This window comes from Chionomys nivalis, chromosome 16, assembly GCF_950005125.1.
Source record: "Chionomys nivalis chromosome 16, mChiNiv1.1, whole genome shotgun sequence".
NCBI classification, from domain to species: Eukaryota; Metazoa; Chordata; class Mammalia; order Rodentia; family Cricetidae; genus Chionomys; species Chionomys nivalis.
In genome coordinates, this window is record NC_080101.1 from 3,019,199 (window position 1) to 3,042,483 (window position 23,285).

Consider the following 23,285-nt stretch of genomic DNA (forward strand, 5'->3'; position numbering starts at 1 on the left):
TGATAATTTCTTCAAGTCCTATTGCTAGAGATTTCAATAGCTCCTACTTATCAAATTTATGAAAATCTTAAAAGATCCTTAGGATGAATTTCCAGAGGTGAAATTGTGGATTTATAGGCATACATATGCACTTGCCATATCTTTCAGGAATATTATCAGGTTACTTTCCAAAAAGATTATGCCACACTATATTTGCTGCCAGCATATTGTCAAAGTATATACTTTAATGTTCTCCTTCCAAAATAACACCAGTTTTCAAAAGCCCATGAAACTTGCTCAGTTTACTAAGTGATAATTTTAAGTTCATTTGTTGATGCTTATACATTTAGATTTAAAAATTAGTGTTTTATTTTTATAAGAGCGTGTTTATTCATTAACTGATGAAAATGTCACATTCTTGTTTTCCTTTGCAATTGTTGGATTGCTAGTTATCGCCCCATTCCACAATCAGAGATACCGAGCTTTTGTCCACCACCCATGGCTCACTTTTGAATTTTTGAAGTAGATTTTGGTTAAGAGAACTTTTAAAAAAAAAAATTTTATCAGTTTTTTTCTCTTTAACTGATGCTTCTGCATTTTCTTTTCCAATTTGGATTCAAATTCCATGTTTGTTAGATTTCTAGTTCTTCTGCCTATCCATTCTTCTGTTCCATCTATTTTGCACCCTATATATTTCACTCTCAGTGGAAGACTTTCTTTGGTTAGAGTCTTCAGCATGAAAACTTCCTGTGGTTTTTCCTGTATGTCTTAGTTATTTGCTGAAATTTTCATTCTTCTCAAGCCCTATGATCACATTTGTTTTTAAGTTTACTTCTGGTGATTTCATTGTTTTAATTCCGTTCATTCTTGGCTCTGGGATCTTGGTTGTTGGGAATACTGCAGACACAGGCTTGAAGGTACATGTACTTCTGTGGTTAGAGGCCTTTGATCTACTCTGCAGAAGTGGTACCGTTGCATTATATTTCACTTGGTTTATATCTTATGCATGTTGATTTGGCTTTGGTTGTGTTGTAAATATGTGCAGGGATGGATGTATCCTTGAGTTTTTATTTTTCACCTCTGCTTATTCTTCACTTGTTTTGTTTTTTGAGTCCTCCTGGGGAGTTATCTTCACTTGGACCATGCTCTCTCCTGCGGTTTAGACTATAGTAACAGACACAGTGATTTGATAGCATCCCTACTGTTACCCTGCAGGATCGGGTAATTGTTCACATCACTTGTATCCCTGACAAGGTCCAGGGTAAAAGTGGGGAGTATAAAAAGAGGAAATAAGGAGAAGGGTAAGAATGAGAAGAAATTACATGGATGAGTATTTGTTGTATGACAAAATTTCCCTGGGGAGACACAGTACACACATGTCTGCTTGTCCCCAAAAGGAATCCATGACAGGCCAAAGCACAGAAGTCACCAAAGTCCGACTTGGTGAACTAGTGCACTTTATTGAGGTTACTTACAGTAATATGGATGAGAGATACTTACAGGAGCAGCAATGACTCAAAGGACTCCCAGCTTCAGGAGGCTCACGAGGCTGGAGAGTACCCTTCCTAAGTGACTCTGGTCTGCACCTCTTCCAGGCGGCTGGTCTGCTCTGTCTTCTTTGCAGCTCAGCTTGCTTCACCAGAGGGAGACTCTACTTTCATGGCTTCCTCTGGCAGGGAAGAGCCACATGAGTCTCCATCAGTTTCAGGGACTTCCTGGAGCTATTCTGAGTTGTTTACCTTTCTGTTTAAGGAGCTTCCCTGCAGGGCAGAGGAAACTGCCTCACAACACTATGAAAAGCAGTAGAGAAAATTTACAGGGTAGTGCATAGCAAACAGAAGGACAGGCCTGGAAGCCTTGACCAGAGAAGCATATCTTAACATACAGCAGCCCAACAGTTAAAGCACTAAAGAATATATCATAAAAGTGAAAACATAAAGAGTGAAATTAACAGCATCAAGTAGAGAATTATGCCCTCAGTCAGCTCTTCTTAGTCTGCGGGATGACTTGCCTGCTGTATCCATGTCCACAACTGAAGAAGAGGCTGTAATTCAAAACCAGCTAAGGAAGTGTGTCCTTTCAAAGGAAGATTTCTCTATCCAAAATTCACTTCTGCCAGAATGCCCTGGTCTGGGCCCCGGCTTGCATAGGGAAATTTCATCTATGGTATTTGGGGATCATGCTCTCTGCATGCAGGGCTTTCTGAGGCTGAGGCTCTGGAGTATGAAAGGCCTGTTCACCTCTATAATGTCCTCAGGATACTGCACTAAATTCCACAGCACAGTCCTCTTTCCCCAATCCCTGCTAGCCTGCTCAGGTCACGGAGAAGGGAAGGAATTAGCTTCTGTGGTGAAAACGGTCCTAACCACAGAAGCCATGCGTCTGTTTCCAACTTCTGGGGTTGTTCTGTTCCCATCATCACCTTCAGGACTATCTAGCTTCTATGTTCATTTCCACAGCTCAGACTCAGACCCTTACTACGCCTGTCCATGACAGCACTTCCCTGAAAACCACCGTGACTCCAGCCTGATGTTGTGTGTCTAAACATTAGAAGCTTGATGGTTTCTTTGGTGGTGGTGGATTCATCCAGGCACCTTTCTGTTTTCTTTAAGTGTTATTTTTACAGACATAGGATTCATTGTTGTTTCTTACCTTTCTTCAGAAGGCTTCTGATCTGCCATCTTTCTCTGAGATCACTAGCTTTGTCCTTTCTACTTTTTTCTTTTATCCGTGTGGACTAGATTTACGTGATAAATCTTAGACAGTCTCAGAATTTCTCCAGAAACAATGTTCTTCTTTCATAATTTCATATCATCTAAACAGATCCTGTTTCTATGTAATGGCACAGATGAAGTCTTTCCAAAAGCAGGGCCCTTTTTGACCTTGTAATCAGGAACTGCTAGGGCTTGGGTGTCACTCGGGGCCTGCAGTGCTCAGTAGGAAGGGCAGTGGCATGTGTGTGGTCACGTTAAGTGCCCCTGGGCAGAACCCACGTGTGAGTTTCCTAGTCTGGTTCCTTATGGAGTCTTGTCTTTCTCAGACTGTTGTGGAGACTTTTTCTTGCACTCCTCACTGCATGGACTCCTTCCTTGGGGCAGCTTATAGCATATTTGCCAGATTCCTGAGAACTATGGAGCTGAGGGAGAGAAAGATTCCAATGTCTTGAAACTTACATCACTTTTGTGAGGTTCTAGTTATTACAAGTAAGCAGTAGGCCAACACTTATCTCTGGTTTAAATAAAAATGGCCCCCATAGACTCGTGTGTTTGAATGCTTGGACCATAGGAAGTGGCACTATTCAGAGGTGTGGCCTTGTTTGGAAGAAGGATGTCACTGTGGGGGTGGGCTTGGAGGTCTTATGAACTCACGTTTAGCCAGTGTGTCTCAGTTTCCCTCTGGTGCCTGTGGATCAAGATATGGAACCCTGAGCTACCTCTCCATGCCTAGTCTATCTGCACACCACCATGCTTCTCACAGTGATGATAAAAGACTAACCTTAGGAGCTGCAAGACAGCCAGAATTAAATGCTTTCCTTTATGAGAGTTGCCATGGTTTTGGTGTATCTTCACAGCAATAGAACCCTAACAAAGACACCATTCAAAGCAAGGGAGAAGGTGTCTTATGTGGCAGCCCACCATGAGATTAATTTCTAGACGTGATCTCCTAAGCGATCAAGCACATTATTGGTCACTCTAGCCTGAGGTCCCAAGATAGAAATAAGAAGAGGGTTATAGTAGATCATAAATCACATGGCTTCTTGATTTATAAGGAGAATGTTTATTATATTTTCATTTTGGATGTTAGCTTTGTTTATTGTTGCTGTTGTGTTACTTGTTTTAGGAAAGGTCTTGCTATGTAACCCAGGCTGGCCTTGGAATCATTCTTCTCCTGGCTCTGACTCCAAAATTAGGCTTACAATTTTTTAAAGAAGAAAAGAAAGTGATTAACTCTCCCTGGGAGTAAACCCGATACACAAGACACATTAGCCATGCAGTGAGGGCCAGATTGTTAAAGTTTAACTGTTCAAACAGAATAGAAGCAAGCCTCTATAGAAAAGAAAGTCTAATTGAAGTCTGAAATGTCCCTTTAATATATAGCTGTTGAAAGAAGCCGACTTGGATAACACAATAGAAATCCAAACAGGTTCCTCAATCATAGATGGTAACATGGCTAGGAAGGGCTTTAGAAACTGAGCCCAAAGCCTACAGGATGTGGCATTGCTGCTCTCAAGGCTCTCAGAGAGACTGGTAAACTAATGGTTATGTATGATATATACGTGTGTGTGTGTGTGTGTGTGTGTGTGTGTAGTGCTGAATGAAATTGCCAAGGGTAAGGTAATGCCCTCTAAGCTGTCTCAGTGGGCCCTGATGACAGGGGAAGGGAGATACTTCCAAGCATCAACATTCAATGTCGGGGATCATTGCAAAGCTATGTGACAATTTATCAGTGATCTCAGTTGAACTCAACTCTAAGGTATATTTTCTTAAATATTTGCTCTAAAGCCAGTTCAGTAAAAAGAAAAATACCCCTAATCAAGCAAATAAATACAATAGTCCTTTGTCTGATACCATATAATAATATGGTTCAGTAAAAGAGCCAAGGCAGATTTTTCTTGACCATTTATATGGATTGCCTTAGCAAGTCTTTTTATATGTAAATGCAAGCTTTTCAGCACCCACTGGGTTACAAACCCTCAATGCAAAACTGAGAACATATCTAGTTAGTATAATTTCAGAATATAGAGAGGCTGTTGCTTTCAGAAAATTATGCGCTTATTTCTTTTATAGTGCAAAGCTTTTGAAATTCAATTGTTTTCTGAGTAATGTGTTCTTTTACTTCAGTTTAGCTGGATAAAGTTCTAAGGGTATCTATAATTTTATGCTGGGCATTTTGATATGGAATATTTTGTTTGTAGTTTTGATTATTCCTGTGTCTGCTGAGGTTGAGGATCTGTTTTAATTTTATGTGATTGTGTAACTCAAAGCCTTGGTGTTCTTGCCATTTCTGGATGCCACATTAATAAATATTTGAAGCATGCAATCAGTGACCATTTGCAAAGACTGTAAATGATAGACATATTGTGTATTTGTGCTAAAGTCACAAGGACTAAGATCAAAATCTTAGCAAGGCTTGAGGTTATACAGGTACCATGGGTCCATTTTATCAGTCGATGATGCTTTGGGACATCAATTAAGGCACAGGAAAATCTGAGACTACCTTCCTTTTTGATATTGAGGAGGGAAATATTATAATACCCCCAATAAAAGCACCACTAGCTGTGTGCATAGATTCACTTCTCTACAGTCAAAGAATGCCATGCATATGCCCAGCTGCAAAGCCAATGATACCATATCATTTTAGAAAGAGGAATATTTATAAGAAATATATTTAAGACTTTTTCATTAGATGGAAAATAGAATGGAAGTTTACTTTATAATAACTTTTAGTTATGTTCCCCAGTGATGCTGAAATTTAGTGCCAAGGGATCTGGATGGTTCCCTGCTTCTTCAGTTTGGCCCTCCCTGAGAGCTTTTGTGGCACCCATGTAACTCGTCTCCAGAAAGAGGAAGAACACTTGTTTTAGATTCCTTTTGTAATCAAAGGATAGTGTACCAAAGAAACGGTGTTTATCCCCATTGAAAAGTCAATTCAGGCAAACAATTGTCAACCAGTTTACTTAGTGAAATGAGGCAAATGATTTGAAGATAAGAGTGGGAAATCATCCATAGCTATAGGCCCAGAGAAAAGCAGGCTTTCAGTGTAAACAGGAGAGAGTTGACATCAGTCAATGATTCTTCTGCAGGTGATGATGCAGAGTCACAGATTACAGCATCAAACTGGAATGGATCTCAGTGTTTTCCCAAGTGGTGTGAGGTGTTAGAGAGACTGATGCTGGAGACGGATTAACATTGTATGAACAAGGTGTGCACTTCATAATAACATTTAATTAGGTTTCTCAGTGATCCTCACAGGAAGCAGTATGAATGTTGGCCAGTGTGACTAACCATGAGAATGAAAAATGAAAGGTAAATTTGGCAAACTGGAAGCAAGCTCGGGAAAACCTGGAGAAAAAATAAAGAACGGGGTAGTTAGGAGTGAATAATCGCACTAACTAAAACAAAAACATTTCTATTTAGAAAGACATTGTTCATCAGTTTGCTGTACACACACACAAACACACACATCCTACTGCGATTTGACTTCTTTATAGAAGGGCCTTCTTACATCTCAGTTGTAACTTGGACATACGCCACAATGGGCTGCTGAGCAACAGACACAAATTACTCCCCTGGGTTTGAGCCGGGACTACTCTCTTTTCAGTTCAATGAACACTGACTTAGTGGCCATGCTGTAACAGACACTGTACAGAAATTAGGACAAAACACAGATGCAGAAAGACAATTATCACATGTACTCACTCATAAGTGGTTTTTAAACATAAAACAAAGAAAACCAGGCGACATTTCACAATCCCAGAGGACTTAGACAACAATGAGGACACTAAGAGAGACATACTTGGATCTAATCTACATGGGAAGTAGAAAAAGACAAGATCTGCTGAGAATTGGGAGCATGGGGACCATGGGCGGGAGGGCTGAAGGGGAGGAGAGAGGCAGGGAACAGAGAAAAATGTGGAGCTCAATAAAAATCAATAAAAAAAAAAAGAGAGAAAAAAAATAGGACAAAATCCATGCCGTGAAAAAACAGCTTATGTGTTACTACAAGTGTGTATTAGACATTGAAGTCACTGCAGACCAAGAAAAGCAAGCCCAGAGTTTTGTTCACCAATAAAGAAGCAGGCTCCTGAAGGGGAAGGATGCTAAGATAGTATCTACCTAACTAACATGCATACTGTTATACATGTGAGAGCTTAGCTTAGCGTAGCACTCAGTAAATATAGGCACACATAGTTTCTAATGCCTTTGTGTAAAAGCCATACTTAAGGAACAAAAAGCCAAGATTATTCCCATTTGCTTTCTGCATGGTAGACATATCTGGAAACAAGAGAATAAAGGTAGAGGGAGAAATTGGACAAAAACCTGGCTGGGTTTATGGTTCACCATTTCACGATGTAGTTTCAGTAATGGACTATAGCTCGGTAAATGATTAGACTCTGTAGAAGAGAGTGCTTTATCAATCTGTCATTAAGTGGCAATTATTGACTATATTGCAACTTATATTTTTCTTAATAGAAGTGAAATCTAATAGACTGGACCAGGACCTAGCAGATCAAAGTTCTGAACATACCCAAGTTATATTTGCCTCATTTCTTTTAAGTTAGGATAGGTAAATCCTGTCAAGCAAACCTAAGAGTTAAGGATACAATCTTTGTATGATGTGGAATCAAATTCTTTGGAACGTACACAATGGAGACAAACTGTAGGTCCATATGGAAGCAAATGATTAATAACTGATATTTGAATGTTCATTTTTACTGTTCTGTCTTGTTCAAAAACCACATATTACGGCTATGATTTTTTTTTTTCGGAAAGGGCACCAGTTGGTGAATATTTTCTAATAATGTTTCAAGATTTCTCTATATATGACTCATGAAAACAGAGCCTTTCCATCAGTCACTTCCTTCTTCAGCGTGCTTGCTTACACGATGACTCAAATAAGTGACAAATGAATGATAGATTATTCTTTTTAAGACAAGAAGCTCATAAGACAGAAGAATTGATTACCCTTGTCATTTCACTTCTCTTTCTCATTTGGGTAATTTCCATTTCAAGGAGTTCTATTAACCCCACTAAATGTGTCCTAGTCATAAAAATACCAAGTACTCAGTGAACAAGCAATATACAGTGGAGAGTACACTAGCAAGTTGAAAAATCAGAACTAAAGCATCTTGATTAAAGCCCTGAAAGGATGTTACCTTTGTTGTTTATTTGGGTTCATGGAGAATCTCAGTCTGGAGGAAGAACTGAGAACACACATGCACAGCCTGAAAGTGAGCAGAGCCAGACCAGACTCCACAGCTCCAGGGAGCTTCTATTAAACCCAAACAACGGCAGCACTTGGTGAATGAGAACTTTGCCAAATTTGAGTGTTTGTTCGCCATCAGAAAGGTGAACAGCTGTGCTTACGTCTGCATATTGGAGCCGAAGTCTGAATTCAAAAAACCAGCAAGTTGGACCGCTACATGAAATGCCCTGTTTCTTCCGTCCTTCATTAGTTCCAAAGACTCACTTGGCATATGTTTGGAACACTGTGACTTTATAGGACACTTGGATTTGTCGAATTGACTAGAGTGAAGATTTTTTTTCCTCTCTGATAACTTTTTATTATTTTATAAATAATAGGAATCAAAATCTCCACTGCCTCCCCTCCTCCCACTTTTTTCCCGCTCCTCCACTTCCCCTCCTTCCCTCCCCCTCCAGTCATGTGGGAAGGCCAAGGCCCTCCCCCCTCCAACCAGATCTAGGAAGGTGTGCATCCAAACAGACTAGGGTCCCAAAAAGCCAGTACATGCAGTAGAGACAAATCCCAGTACCATTATCATTGGCTTCTCAGTCTGCCTCAATTGTGAGCCACATTCAGAGGGTCCAGTGTGATCCCATGCTCATTCAGTCCCAATCCAGCTAGATTTGGTGAGCTCCCATTAGTTCAGGCACACTGTCTCAGTGGGTGGACCAACCCCTCGTGGTCCTGACTTCCTTGCTCATATTCTCCCTCCCTCTGCTCTTCAACTGGGCCTTGGGAGCTCAGTCCAGTGTTCCTATGTGGGTCTCTGTCTCTATCTCCATCTGTCGCCAGATGAAGATTCTATGGTGATATTCAAGATATTCATCAGTCTGACTATGGGACAAGGCCAGTTCCGGCACCCTCTCCTCCACTGCCCAGGGTCTTAGCTGGGGACATCCCTGTGGACATCTGGGAACCCCTTTAGAGTCAAGCCTCTTGCCAGCGCCACAATGCCTCTCTTAATTAAGATATCTTCTTCCCTGCTCCCATATCTGTCCTGAGTGAAGGAATTATTAAAGTAAGTATACTGCTTTCTTGTTTAAAATTGTCATCAGTTGAGCTGCTACTGAGGATCAAATAGTAAGTTAAATGTATGGTTTATCAATCTTGAATAGCAACTCTGAAAGCGTTATGATGGAATGGGATGGGTAGTGTTGGTTGCCAATTTGATGGACTGAGATGACTAAGATGGTGAAAAAAATCTGTCTGTTGCAGAGGCTTTTCTAGAGAGAAGTGACATATGAAACTGATGGGGGAATAATCACTCTGCACATGGACAATGTCTTCTAAAGAGTTAGCAGCACAGAGAGTCAGCGTATAATTGCAGGCAAGTTCTTTCTTCCTGTGTATTCGTATCTATCATTGCTGACACTGTGTGCTGTCCGGGGAGCTACAAGCCTCTCAGTATGGGTTTGGGCCTGATGAGCACCCTGATTCCTAGACTGGAAACTTAGACCACCGTCACTCCGGGATGTACATAAAGAGCCTTTCTGTTGGATTCCCAGGGCCCTGCTGTGTGAACCTATCCAATAAATCCCTTTCTCAATGTATACCTGCATTCTGTGGTTTCCATTCCTCCAAAGAATACTATATAATGCATGCAGTCATTCTTTCTGTTAGATAATAAAAAGAGGAAAGAGAATTTACACAGCCTGCTTGAGGTCATCTCTGTAAGCATAGCTTGTAGAAATGAGATTCAAATCCAAGCCTGAGAAAAAGGGTTGAATGAGAGTGACCCCCCCCCACCACACCTTAGGCTCATTTGTTCGAATTCCTGGCCCCCAATTAGTAGTATAGTGTTTGGGTAGGATTAGAAGGTGTGGCCTTGTTAGAAGAGGTGTGTCAGTGGGGATAGGCTGATGTTTCAAAAGTCCACACCAGGCCAGGCTCAGTCTTCTCCTTGGTTTGGTTTCTCTCTCTCTCTCTCTCTCTCTCTCTCTCTCTCTCTCTCTCTCTCTCTCTCTCTCTCTCTCTCTCTCTCTCCTCTTCCCTGCAGATCAGAATGTAAAACTTTCATCTCTTACTCCAGCGCCATGTGTGTCTGCTTCCCACCATGGTGATCATGGACTAACCCTCTGAAGCTGTAAGCCAGCGCCCAGTTAAATGTTTTCTTTCATAAGACTTACCTTGGTCATGGTGTCTCTTGACAGCAGTAGAACAGTAGCTAAAATCATTTCATAGCAGGATCATTAGGCAAGTCAGCAAAGGTCCTCTGGCAAAAAACAGAGGTTTTGTCTTTAACATACCGAAATATCCATCTGCAGCAATAACGACTCTGGGTTAGGAAAATCATGAGGCTATTTGGCAAAAATAAAAATAAAATAAATTCACTATGCTTATCTGTCCAATCTTTGATTACATCCTCTAGCAGGATGGTAACAAGATGACTCAGCCCTGCTTTCAGCACCTCAGTAAGTTTCTTGTTCTGCTGCCCTCTCCAATGTCCTTGCAGCTACTCCTGATTTGCTCCCCAGACCTACGAGCTACCTTTCAGTCCTCACTCACTTCTTCTAGTTACTCGGGTCTGTGCATGCACAGCCTGGTACCCACCCACCTTTTCATCCTTCTCGTGCTTTTGCACAGGATTTCATTCTCTTTCCAAGGTCTTGGATTGAGTTCCCCCAAATCAGAGCCTATACTGACGTCTGGATAAAGTTGTAATTCCATAATGTAGTAGATAAGGAAGCAGAGCCTGAACACAAGGGAATGACAAGCCAGAAATATTCACCTCTGTGGCAGTGTTTCTTCCTGCTGGGGATTCACTAAGGAGTCATGCAGAATTTATCCCAAAATTCTTTATCTAAACTCTGGAAGCTTGTGCATTAATTTTCCAGCTGTCCCTCTCTAACAGAGGATCTCTTTCTGGGTCTCCTGCTCCCATGTGTTCCCACTGGAGCAGGTTTCAGGGAGAGAAGAACCAGGTGTGGAAACTCCCACAGTCCCATATGGAGGCAAAGTCAGTGGAAACCACAGTAACTACAGTGTGTAGCACTGAGACCATCTACACATGAAAATTATCTCACTCATACACATACTAGGCTGCAATGATTTTTTTTTCTCACCTGTGTACCATTGGTCCCTCGCTGGCCAACGGGTTCACTAAGGGTGAGAACATAGGAGTTTACTGGTTCGTGTTTTCTCAACGTTCTCCTGGACTGTCAACACACAGAACATTGCTGAATGAAAAGTGATATTGTGTTAGGCTTCCCACTGGTATTTACATTCAAACCAGTTGCAAGAAAGGCCAGCACAGCATATACTCTAAGGCCTCTTCTCCACCCCTCCCCAAAGGAGAGAATTCTTTAAGCATGTCTCCCTATGCTGTATGCACAGACTTTGGCTCTGAAGGCCCCAGCCTTCTCTGTCTTCAGGTTACAGCTTATTGACGACATTCTTTTCTGAGTGATTTGCTTTACCAGTAGAGGCTTTCTCACTCCCTAGACATGGGGGAATTGCTTGCACGAAATCAGGATTTTTCTAGACATTGGGGAGTGGCTTGCACAGGATTATTATCCAAAGTGGTGCTTTTGATCTTAACCATTTACTCTTGGATAAAATAATAAAGCTAAGAAAACAGAAGAACTGAAGAGCCATGGTTTTCACCATCTTCTTGGTATCAAACACAATAAGTGAGCTTTAGGGACTCTTGTCCTTCCCCTAAAATCTCAACAAACATTTGAAGATAGAATGATTTCCTCTTCCTCTCTCTTCTCCTCTCCCAAAGTAATGAGTGTACGCTTTGAACAACAGCTATGTAAAACAGACTTATTAGAGTTTAATTCATTTGACATTTAGAAGATCTTTACATAAAATATAAAATCCCTGAAAAACAGATATAAACTCAGAGAGTGGATTAACTAATCTGAAGTGACTAAGCCATATATAGAGGGCCAGGCTACACTTCCTTTTGTCTCTGGGTGTGGAGCCACAAGCACAATCCCTGTTCTATACAACGGGCTCTTCATCTGGCTTAAGTGCAGCAGACCCAGTGGGACATTCTATGCCTACAACCAAACTCTACCTATCACCTGCTACTTTACCTGAGTCTAGGGCCAGCCTAAACTATGTTAAACTTTGGTAACCATTGTGCTGGTTGGATTTTGCCAACTTGGCACAAACCTAGACACAGCTGAGAAAAGGGAATCTTAATTGAGGAATTGCTTCCTTTAGATTGGCTGGTGGTGAGTCTTCAGGGTGCTCTTTTACTAATGACTGCAGTGGGATGGTTCAGACAACTGTGAGCAATGCCATCCCTGGGCTGGTGGTCCTAGGTACTATAAGAAAACAGGCTGAGCCAGCTGTGAGAAACAAGCCAGCAAGCAGTACTTCTCTGCATCAGGGCCTCCCTCCAGGTCTCTTCCTTGAGTTTCTTCCCTTACTTCCCTTAGTTATGGGCTGTGATCTAATAAGTAGAAGATGAGATAATCCCTTTCCTGCTCTAGTGTCTTTGGTCATGGTGTTTGATTACAGCAACAGAAATCCTAAAACAACCAGTGAGAGAAAAATAACCAAGGACCTATATTATTACCACCATAGATATAAGATGGAGCATCAAAGGAATCAAATAAACTTAGTGGAACCAGAAGAGGTGAATGAAAAGAGACACAAGGAGGCTGATATGCTTGTGCTTTGTCTGTAGTGACATTTCCATTGTGTCTTAATAAATAGACTGTCCGAAGATCTGAGAGTAAAACAGTCCCACTCCTCAGCCTTACAGACCAGGTTATGGTAACACACACCTTTAATCCTAGTAGCCACACTAGTTGCTATAGAAACCGGGTGATGCATACCTTTAATCCCAGTGGTGCATGGGATTATCCGTGCCTAGAGAGGAATGTAAAACAAGGGGAAACAGCTCTCAGACATAGTCTCCTCCTGAGATTCCTGGAGGCAGGATCGCCATTTTAGACTGAGGTTGGCTGGCTGTTTTGCTTTTCTGGTGTTCAGGGTGAACACCAAAATCTCTCTCTAAGATTTTATTAATTGTGCTTCTTTTTCATTACAAAGAAAGGTCTCACCATCCTCACAGCCCACAGAGGATATAGATCATTCTCCCTTGAAGTTTCCAGGGCCTACTTCTTTGGAGAAAGGATGAAAGATGGAAGAGAAAGCACCCAAAATGTGAAGACAGCATCATGGAAGGACATGGAAATAAGGTGGAAAGATGCTGTGTTGAGTACACGAACATTCGACGATGTCTGATTCTTTTGAATAAATGTTAATATCACCACAGTTTCTATAAGCTCTCTTGTCATTTCTGAACCTGTTCTCTCGGTCAGTTCTTTCATAGGATCGCTTTTCAGGCACAGTTTTATGTAATAGCTAGCTGTCTAGTGGCTTTACTTCATTTTCTTTTTTTAAGAAGTTGCCTTTGATCTTGATTGCATAATAGGTGAGACACTGAAAGAAGTTTAAAAGCTCACACAAATTGGAAATGAAAAAAATAGATTAGGGAAACTGCAATCATTTTCTTCTGTATGGGGAAGACCCCAGAGAGCTCCCACTTTAACCTTAACTGGAGGCTGTTGTCATGAGCACTCGAGAGATTGAGTTTCAGCCTGATTCTATCATTTTTAAGATGTCTGCATTTTTCAAAGCCCTTTACAAATTGAAGTGGGTATTTTCAACATATCTTAGTTTTATCAGAACAGAAAACAAATTCTTACTAAACAAATGGGACAATTATTAACAATAAAGGGTGGAAAATAAGATAATAAAAATGGAATAATTGAAAATTATTGGATATCTTTATTTTTTTTTCCTTTCTAGAAATTAAACCCAGGGACTCATTCTCACTAGGTAATCTCTCAATCACTCTCTCTCTCTCTCTCTCTCTCTCCTCTCTCTCACCTCCCCCCTTTCTCCTTCTGAGCCACAGTTTCAGCCATGATAACTCATTACATTTGATATTTGATTGTTCACTGATATTTGCAATAATATTTCATGAGTCAAGAACTATAAGTCAGTCACTGGTGATGATAACTCTAGAAGGACAACAAACACTCATTTAGGGGTGAGCCATGCTCTGAGCGCTTTAACTCTACGAACTCCCTGAAGCACAGAGAAGTTGATGGACTTGCACTGGGCCATCCAGCTAAGACCAGGAACCCAGGCACTTGGGCTCCAATACCTATGCATTTCTCTAGTAGTTGGTGTTGCCTCAAGTGAAGACTGGTGAATTATTCATGAAAATGGACAAGCTCCAATCTCTGCTCTAGGAAATCACATTTTGTATAACAGAAAAACTGAGTAATTATAATCGAGCTTGGGAAAAGGCTCTTAAGAAATGTCAGGGGAACGTCAGCGCCCATCTGGGGAACTGATTGAATGGTGAACAGGCAGATAGAAGAGATGAACAGGCAGATAGATGATTCAATAGTGGAAGAAACATTTGCAAAGACAATGAGATGAAGAAGTCAAGAAGATTTGGTAAAGAAAAGTAACTCAGAAAAAACTTCAGTAACAAGAGGAAGTTGATGATATTGAGATGGGGCTTGAGAATTAAGTATGTTTCCAACCACACAGAGACTCTTAGTTAGGGCTTCTGTTGCTGTGTTAGAACACCATAACCAAAAACAACTTGGGGGAAGAAAGGGCCTTTTTCAGTCTTACATATTCTAGGTCACAGTTCATCTCTGAGGGAAGTCAGGGCAGAAATTCAATGCAGAAACCCAGGGGCAGGAACTGATATGGAGGCCATGGAGGAATGATGCTTGCTGACTTGCTCTCATAGCTTGCTTGACCTGCTTTCTTATGCACCTCAGGACCCTCTGCCCAGCACCATCAAGAGTGAGTTGGACCCTCCCACCTCAATCACTAATCAAGACAATATCCCCATTAACTTGCTTATGGTCCAATCTAATAGCAATACTTGCTCAGTTAATATTCGATCTTCCCAGCTAGGTTTAGGCTTTTGTCATGTTGACAAAATCCATCCAGAAGATGGAACTTTGCGGATCAGGCTGAAGATTTTGGTCAGTCACACTATAGCTACCAGCCATTCAGAAAGTTTCATGTAGGAATGTGATTCAACAATATTTTAAAGGAGACACCCCCAGAATTATAGGGAAAGTTCTGGAAAAGAATGTCTGCAGGGATGGAGGGGAATAGTCGGGGCATTAGAGCAATACTTCCAGCAAAAATGGCAAGATACCAAGTCTTAGAGGTTCTCCACATTTCCAAAGAGAACTATCCAGAAGTGGCTATTCCCACTGGGGAACAATCTTCCCATGTGTTCTATCAACTGCTTTTCATTAAAATTTTCTTAATAATGACACTTCCCATGAATTATCCCGTGATATATGTGAATTGCAATATAAATATTCAGTTATACTTTGGGTACTTTATCTGATACTCTTTTTAAGTGGAAGCATTTGTAGAGGTCTTATTCACAGATTTGTTGACTGAGGTTTCTATCCTGCCCAGTTCCCGCAGTCGTTAAGTCCCAAAGAAGTCACACAGAGGTCTACATTAATTATAAGCTGATTGGCCTATTAGTTCCGGCTTTTTTTTTACTAACTCTTATAACTTATATTAACCCATAATACTTGTCTTTGTTAGCCATGTGGCTTGGTACCTTTTTCAGCAAGGCAGTCACATCTTGCTTGCTCCATGTCTGCCTCATTGTGGCAGAGCCTGAGGTAGCTGCTCACATTATATCTACCATCAGGAAACAGAACTGGGTCTTTTAGAGGTCTTTATGTCAAAGAGAAAATATTGACAGAAAGTCCAAGCAATAGGTAAAGTGCTATATGTTGCTAGATAGGAGGAATATGTTCTGGTGTTTATGACAATATAGGCAGAATAAAATTATTAACAATGCATTTTATGTCTCAAGATACATAAAAGAATTAGAAGAGTCCATGGGCTACTAAGAAAAACCATCAGATGGCCCACTGATGGTTGTAAGTTAAGCTTATACATCTCTATTAATGTTTATGTGTTCATCATGTAGAAACTACCAAAAGCAAGTTTAGGATGGCATATAGACTAATTACCCTGAGTTGATTACTACTCAATATACACATGAATCAAAATTCCATGTTTTACCATGTAAATTCATACAAATATATGTTAATTTAAAGACATGAATAAGAATTGAAATGAAAGCTGGGCGGTGGTGGCGCACGCCTTTAATCCCAGCACTCGGGAGGCAGAGGCAGGCGGATCTCTGTGAGTTCAAGACCAGCCTGGTCTACAAGAGCTAGTTCCAGAACAGGCTCCAAAACCACAGAGAAACCCTGTCTCGAAAAACCAAAAAAAAAAAAAAAAAAAAAAAGAATTGAAATGAGCAACCAAAGGGTGAATTTGAAAAGATATGCAGTTATTATATCTAGCAACAATGATCCCATTTTCTACTTTGAGAGAGTTAAACAAAGAATTTAGATTATGTTCAAACCCTTCTGGCCAGTTTATGCAACACTTAACTCTTACTCTGGTGAGTTTGTACCACATTTGCTTCATCACTTTATTCTTGTATCCCGAGGACAGAAGTGAGTTGTTTTGGGCAAAATTTAGCAAATACTTAATTTTGATATTTATACTAGATTGCATTTGGGAAGAGGGATAATTTTGACAAGAACCTCAATCAGAGAAGAGTTTGTTAAGTTTGTTAAACTCTTCAAAGTAGCAATTCAGAAAATATGGAAGATGTTAGTGAGGAAGAGTTCTTCTCTAATATTAAAGACAATTTGGATGGAAATCTTAAGTAACAGTAATTTACTCTATTCTATCACAAGTGAAATAATGATGCCTTGTGCTGGCATAAAGAAAATCTTTTCCTAAATGCCCAATCAGTTACCCTGGCAGAACAGGAGAACTCAGCTCTGAAGCATAGGGCACTGTCTGGTTTATATTATTCTGTCTGTAACTCAGCCAATTAAGTCCCATTGTCATGGTGATTACAGTCATTTGTTTTCCATAGTTATTCTGGAACACTAATGTCTAATTTGTTCAATAAAAGCATTTACCTAAAGTAATTTGTACTCAGATTATTTATGGCTGTAGACACACACACAAAAACATGCACATGCACCTTGCACATGTCTGATTATGAAAAATAAATTGATGTGGGGTTCCCCTCTGCATGCTGTAAATACCATTGGTTAATAAAGAAAACTGTCTTGGGCCTGAGCAGAGCAGAATAGAGGTAGGTGGGGAAAACTAAACTGAATTCTGGGAGAAAGGAGGTGGAGTCAGAGAGAAGCCAAATAACCCCTCTGAAGACAGATGCCAGAACTTTACACAATAAGCCATGTGGCGATACGCAGATTACTAGAAATAGGTTAACTTAATGTGTAAGAGCTAGCCAATAAGAAGCTAGAGCTAATGGGCCAAGCAATGATTTAAATAATATGGTTTGTTATTTCAGGAGTCTGGGCACCCAGGAAGTGAACGAGCCCACCTAACAACAAATTGGCGCCAACGTGGCCAACTAAATCCACTTAAAAATATGAGAGAGCTTGAAGAGGAATTCTAAACACAAAAATACAGAGTTTAACACAGCTTCTTGCTATTTGCTGGTGGCGTGCTGCAGCTTCTTTAAGAGAGGTTTTCCTGATTCAGCAGTAGCAACAAAAAAGACAAGAAAAGAAAAAGGCACACCATTTTGAAATGCCAGCTTTCTCGGCCTTGCTGCCAGCACAACCTCTGGCTATTTCTGGAGGCTGGGCATTTAAATGGGGTTTGTAAGCAGCATGTTACAAACTACTTAATGGCTTGACATAGACTTGGAACTGGGGCAATGTGCATGGCTTGCAGAGGTGGTAAAGGGACTTCCACCATGTTGGACTGTGTGGAGCAAGCAGGAAGTATTGTATATGCCCTAGTAATGCTGCAGCATTACTAAGAAGCATTTTAAAAAGCAGTCCTGGTCAGAAAATAATTATAAATACACAATAACGACAAGTTCAGATGGAAAAGACCTCTAAATGAGTCACAGTGTTGGATAAATGTACATAGGCTTGGCAGAGAGAAGAAAAAGAATATAGACAGTTATAAAAAGAAGCAAATGATTTTTAAGAAAAGATAAAGCCCTTAAAGAGACAGAGTACAGACAGTAATAAATAAAAAGAAGTAAAAAAGAATAAACAACATAAAAATGGAATATGGACAGAGAGTCTGGATTATGTATACTATTGTGTTTTCTTTGAATTTTTTGACTGCAGAGAGAGATTTGATTCTGGGGACTGCTAAATAAAGCCAACATATATATTTTAAAGGTATCTTGAATTCAAAATATGGGTATAAAGATAAGTTGTTTGGAAAGAAGTTCTTGTTTTGTTTCCACAGGTGATGAGAATCTGTGGATTGCTTTCAAACTAATATGATATGATTGACCAAGACCCCCTGAAAGATCACCTTGAACACCCCTCAAAAAACTACTTTGTCCAATAAACAGCAGGAAGAAATTTGTAGAAGAACTACACCCATATTCCCAAATGTTGTTTATAAATGTTTCTTTACATTGAATGGGGAATATGCTACAGAGATTTGCATTGGTATGGCAATTGGTTTATTGATACAAACTTAAGGTCAATTTTTAAATATATATATATAGATATATATGCTCTTGATTAAGGTATTCTGTTTGTGTAAGTCATTTAAAATGTAATGTATCATTAAAAATATAGGTTAAAAGATATTTATAATAATCAAGCTTGTAGTCATGTTAGATTTTCTAGATGTACAGAGGTGTATTTTAGATGGATACGGATTTTTCAAATCTTTCAACAACTACAGAATATGGCATTTAAAATTAAAACTTTTCATGATAATGAGACACATCTGCTCCTGGCAGCACCAATCTACTTCAAGAGAAAGATGATCATCAAAGAGGCTCCTTATGGGAGTTTGCTAGCCATCTGGGCAAGAAATTGCTCTTGCCTGGACTGCTCGATGAACTGTACATACAGGATCCACAGAGAAATAACTGCTGAACTTGCCTAAAGGTGAGATTATCCTTTGGGGTTCCTGCTTCATAAACAAACTGTCAATATAGGCAGAAGTGTCTTTGAAATTTCCTGCTTCATGAAAAAGTCTGCCACACACTATGGGCCTGTAGGCTGAAGATGGATGCCTTAATGGTACAGGAGAACTTTATGTGACTATCCAGCTAGTGAGATGTCTCTGTCAATTCTAGAGTTTTGGAAGTTACTTACAATGCACTTCCAGTTTACTTACTTAATATTATATCCTTCTGGAGTTTTTGATGGAGTTGAAAAAAATTATACTTATAATTTTCCTTAGCTATTATAAAAGATAAAGTAGATAAAATATTTAACTGCAATTATGGCTTGATACCTGTTTTGTTATATGTAATTTTACTATGTTAAAGTTAAAATGTTCTTTTTTATTTAAACAGAAAAAGGGAGGCAATGTGGGATTCCCCTCTGTATGCTGTGAATACCATTGGTTAATAAAGAAACTGTCTTGGGCCTGCATTGGGAATAGAGGTGGGCGGGGAAAACTGAACTGATGCTGAGAGAAAGAAGGTGGAGTCAGGGAGAAGCCATGGAGCCCCGCCAGAGACAAATGCCAGAACCTTACCTGGTAAGCCACAGCCATGTGACGATGCACAGATTACTAGAAATGGGTTAAATTAATATGTAAGAGTTAGCCAATAAGAAGCTAGGGCTAATGGGCCAAGCAGTGATTTAAATAATAAAGTTTCTGTATGATTATTTTGGGGCTAAGCAGCTGGGAACTAACTAGCAACCTCTTGCAACAACAAATTTCCAAGGAGTGATCATAATATGCCTTTTTCTCTGTTAAGCCATTTGCTATCTTCCCCAATTCATTATTTCCAGTGTTATTAATGTGCCTATTTAAAATGATGATAGATTTTGCTTTGGGGGGAGGGAGAAAGAAGAGTGTTTTCTTAAACAGATTTCATCCTTGCCGGTCATCAAGCACCAACTTATGAATTTTAATGAGGAGAAATAAATGTTAGTTACAACCGTAGGGCTGGGCACTTATCCTCCAGCAGTACTGTGTTTGCTTATCACAAGAGGCAATGTGAGTTTTCATCAGCTTGCCTTGGATAGTTCTGAGTGCTTCCATGGCTTCCATTGTGGTTTCGTCTTCAGTTGATGCCCATCTCTGAAAGCTCCAACTGGATCATTGCTTTCTCCTTTGTATCTCAAACATCTGTAGGGCTTATGCTCCCCCACAATTCAGCATAAGCATGAAGCAAGGGCATGCTTCAGGAAAACTAAGTTTGGAGGCCAGTCTCCTTACAGAAATTAGAACCAGAGTGAGGGTTCTGATGACTGGTATTCCAATCACAAGCCTTTGTGGAAAGCTAGTGGACAATAACCATGTCCCTGCTAAGAAAAAGCTCCAGGTTGTCCTTTGAGTGATGAAGGCTAAGTTCATATTCCTATACAATAGTGCCGAGTAATCGCAGTGAACTGCTAATGCATTAGGCAAAATCATTATCAGAGGGTGTCATATGACTTGGTCTTTGAAATCCTATCAGAAAGATTTTTGACTTTTTCTTGTATAGAAAATGAAAAACTACATTGTACCAGCTAGACATAATATGGTACCTTCTCTTCCCAAACATGCATATTTCCCAGTGGTGTGAATCAAGATGAGACGGCCTAAGGGACTCTGGCACCTGGTATAAGGAGTGTGGTCTTCAGCCCATGATAACCACAGATCCTATGGAAACAACCAGAACTGAGCCAGAATAAGTTCCAGCTGGGGCAGACTCCGCAGTACACTTTAGCTAGGGAGCAGATCAGGCTGTCAATCAGCAAATCCCTCCCAGAACTTCTATAGACATCCAGAAATCCTGTGTGTTGCCCAGCATAAGTGTGTTTTAGGCTGTAGCCCTGAAAGAAGCCACACCTCAGTACTTTTCCCTAAGAGTGCAGGAGGGCTCTTTCTCAGAACAACTCTCTCTGTCTGTCTGTTCTCAGTCTCTCTCTCTCTCTCTCTCTCTCTCTCTCTCTCTCTCTCTCTCTCTCTTTCTCTCTCTCTCTCTCTCTCTCTTTCTCTCTCTTCTTTTCCCTCTCTTAAATTTATGAGTAACAAGCATTCAGTGTAGACAGAAGTATGAAGCCAAAGACTAACTCTTCAGGATTAAAAATGTATACATACATACACACATACATATGTCTTTATATGTTTGTATATATAGTATATTATATATATTTTTTACTTTTGTTTACTGTCAAAACACCAAATCAGAATTTTAAGCTTAAGAGAAAAAGTCCAACATGGTATTACTTTCTGTTCTCATCTCTGTTTCTTTGCGTTCTCTCTCACACCCATTTCTGCTGGGCACCATGAGACTGAAAGTGCGTTCTTTGTCTCGCCCGTCACCTACCTCTGCTGTTCTCAATCTGTGAGTCTCAACCACCTAGAAGGGTGACGGACCCTTTCACAGGGGTCGCCTAAGACCATCGGAAAACACGGTTATTTACATTATGATTCATAACAGTAGCAAAAGTACAGCTACGAAGTAGCAACAAAAAAACTTGGGTCAGGGGATCACCACAACATGAGGAAACGTATTAAAGGGTCTCAGCGTCAGGGAGGCTGAGCACCACTGCTCTCACGGAACGTAGTAGCTCGGCTAAAACAATTGTGCTAACAGCTACTGTCTGCAGTATTTCTCGAAGGAGAAAACACAGCTAGCCTTGGAAAATGTGCGCGGCTCTTAACTCTGAATTGAACATGACAGAAAGTCTCTGGTAGTGTGGAGCAGACTCAGCCACAGTGTCAGCGTCGTCTCCAGATCTGACTGTAGCCGGTGTCAGCATCGTCTCCCTTCCCCAAGTCAGCCTGAGTCACACCAGGAGAAGGCAGCCATCTACTGCCTTCCAGAAGAATGCAGTTAAGAGAGACCTAATGCTATTAAAGCAAGACGAAATTTTTCCTACATAGCTTGTTATCTTGTGTAAAAATAATGTCAATCACCCTAACAGTGATGAAAGAACAAATTACCAGGTGTTGTCAGTATGGACACACCCGGATGCATCCTCTCCTCCTTGGGGAATATGGCCTGCCATCCCATTGCTGCTACTAAGAATTTCCACGGGAAGAAATTCATACTCAAAGAAAACTGGCAGTTAGCTACCAAATACACGGATTTATCTCCTGTCCATCCAATTACTGTTGAATTGGGCTTTTTCTCTCTCTTCCTTTTTGAATAATTTGACAGTTTCAAAGGTGGCAAAAGTATTTCTGCTAGGCCAGATATCCAGTTCCCTATTAAATTATCCTGTCCATACTAATGAGCCACTTAAACGAACAACCAGTAACCCAAACCCCAGGAGAAGATTTTAACACAGTGTTTGAAGACTTCGTCAAGTCCACCTTTGAGGCTGTCTCTTCTAATTACCAGAAATTTACTGCTGGTTTCAGATACACTCACTATGGGGGATAGAGGGTGTTACACAGCAATCTCACATCACGGCCAGTAGTCATGGCAACACCGGAGGATACATCTTCAAATAAGGAATCGTTTCCAAAGGCTAGAGCTTGGCTTTTGCTGCCAGATGTTTGCATTTTCATTTTTGGAAATAAACATGTTATTTATGTTTTGAAAGGCATAAAAAAATCTATTTTAACCGTACAGTATTTTTTTAAGTTCACCTTGAAGAAAACTTCACGATGTTTTCTAAATAGCACGATATGCTGCATTTAATTTACATCTTTTTCTCAAATCAGTTTTTGAGTTGTCTTATTCAGGAGTCACATGGAATTTTTTTTCTTGTTCATTCACACCACCAAAACCAATATTTATTGAGCACTTAGCTTCGTGCTGAACACCTCACTTGCTGTCGGGAGTGCAAAGGTATCTTCCTCACGCTTACTCTGAACAGAGACAGTTGCTTCCTCGTGTGCAGACTGGAAACCCTGATGTTTGCTCTGCTCCTGTCATGAATGTGTGAAAACCACAAATCCTTAACTGGGAAGCAAATGCAAGAGAAATTACTATTCCTTCTCTATGATACGTGTAGAATAGGAAGCATGCTAGATAAAATCTTACCTTTTGACTGGGAAGCAAATGCTTTGAAAGTCAGCATATAGAGCAAGCCACCTGACTTGCTCATGTTACAGACCTGTTTGCTTTTCCAAAGAACACTGTTCAAAGCACTTTTCAACGTGTCCACGTAGAGTGACTCCAGAGGACTGGAGGATGGCTCAGCACCCAAGATAGAGTTACCCCAGCTTTTAGCATGGTTGTGACCTGTGGCCAAACTATGTGCCCTGGAAGCTTCACAGCTTACCATTACATTGCTTACGTGACATTTATTTTCATTGAGTTTATGTAAAGTTTCATTAGTATCAGATCAAGAGAAATGCTTACTTTAGTAAACACTGCAGGC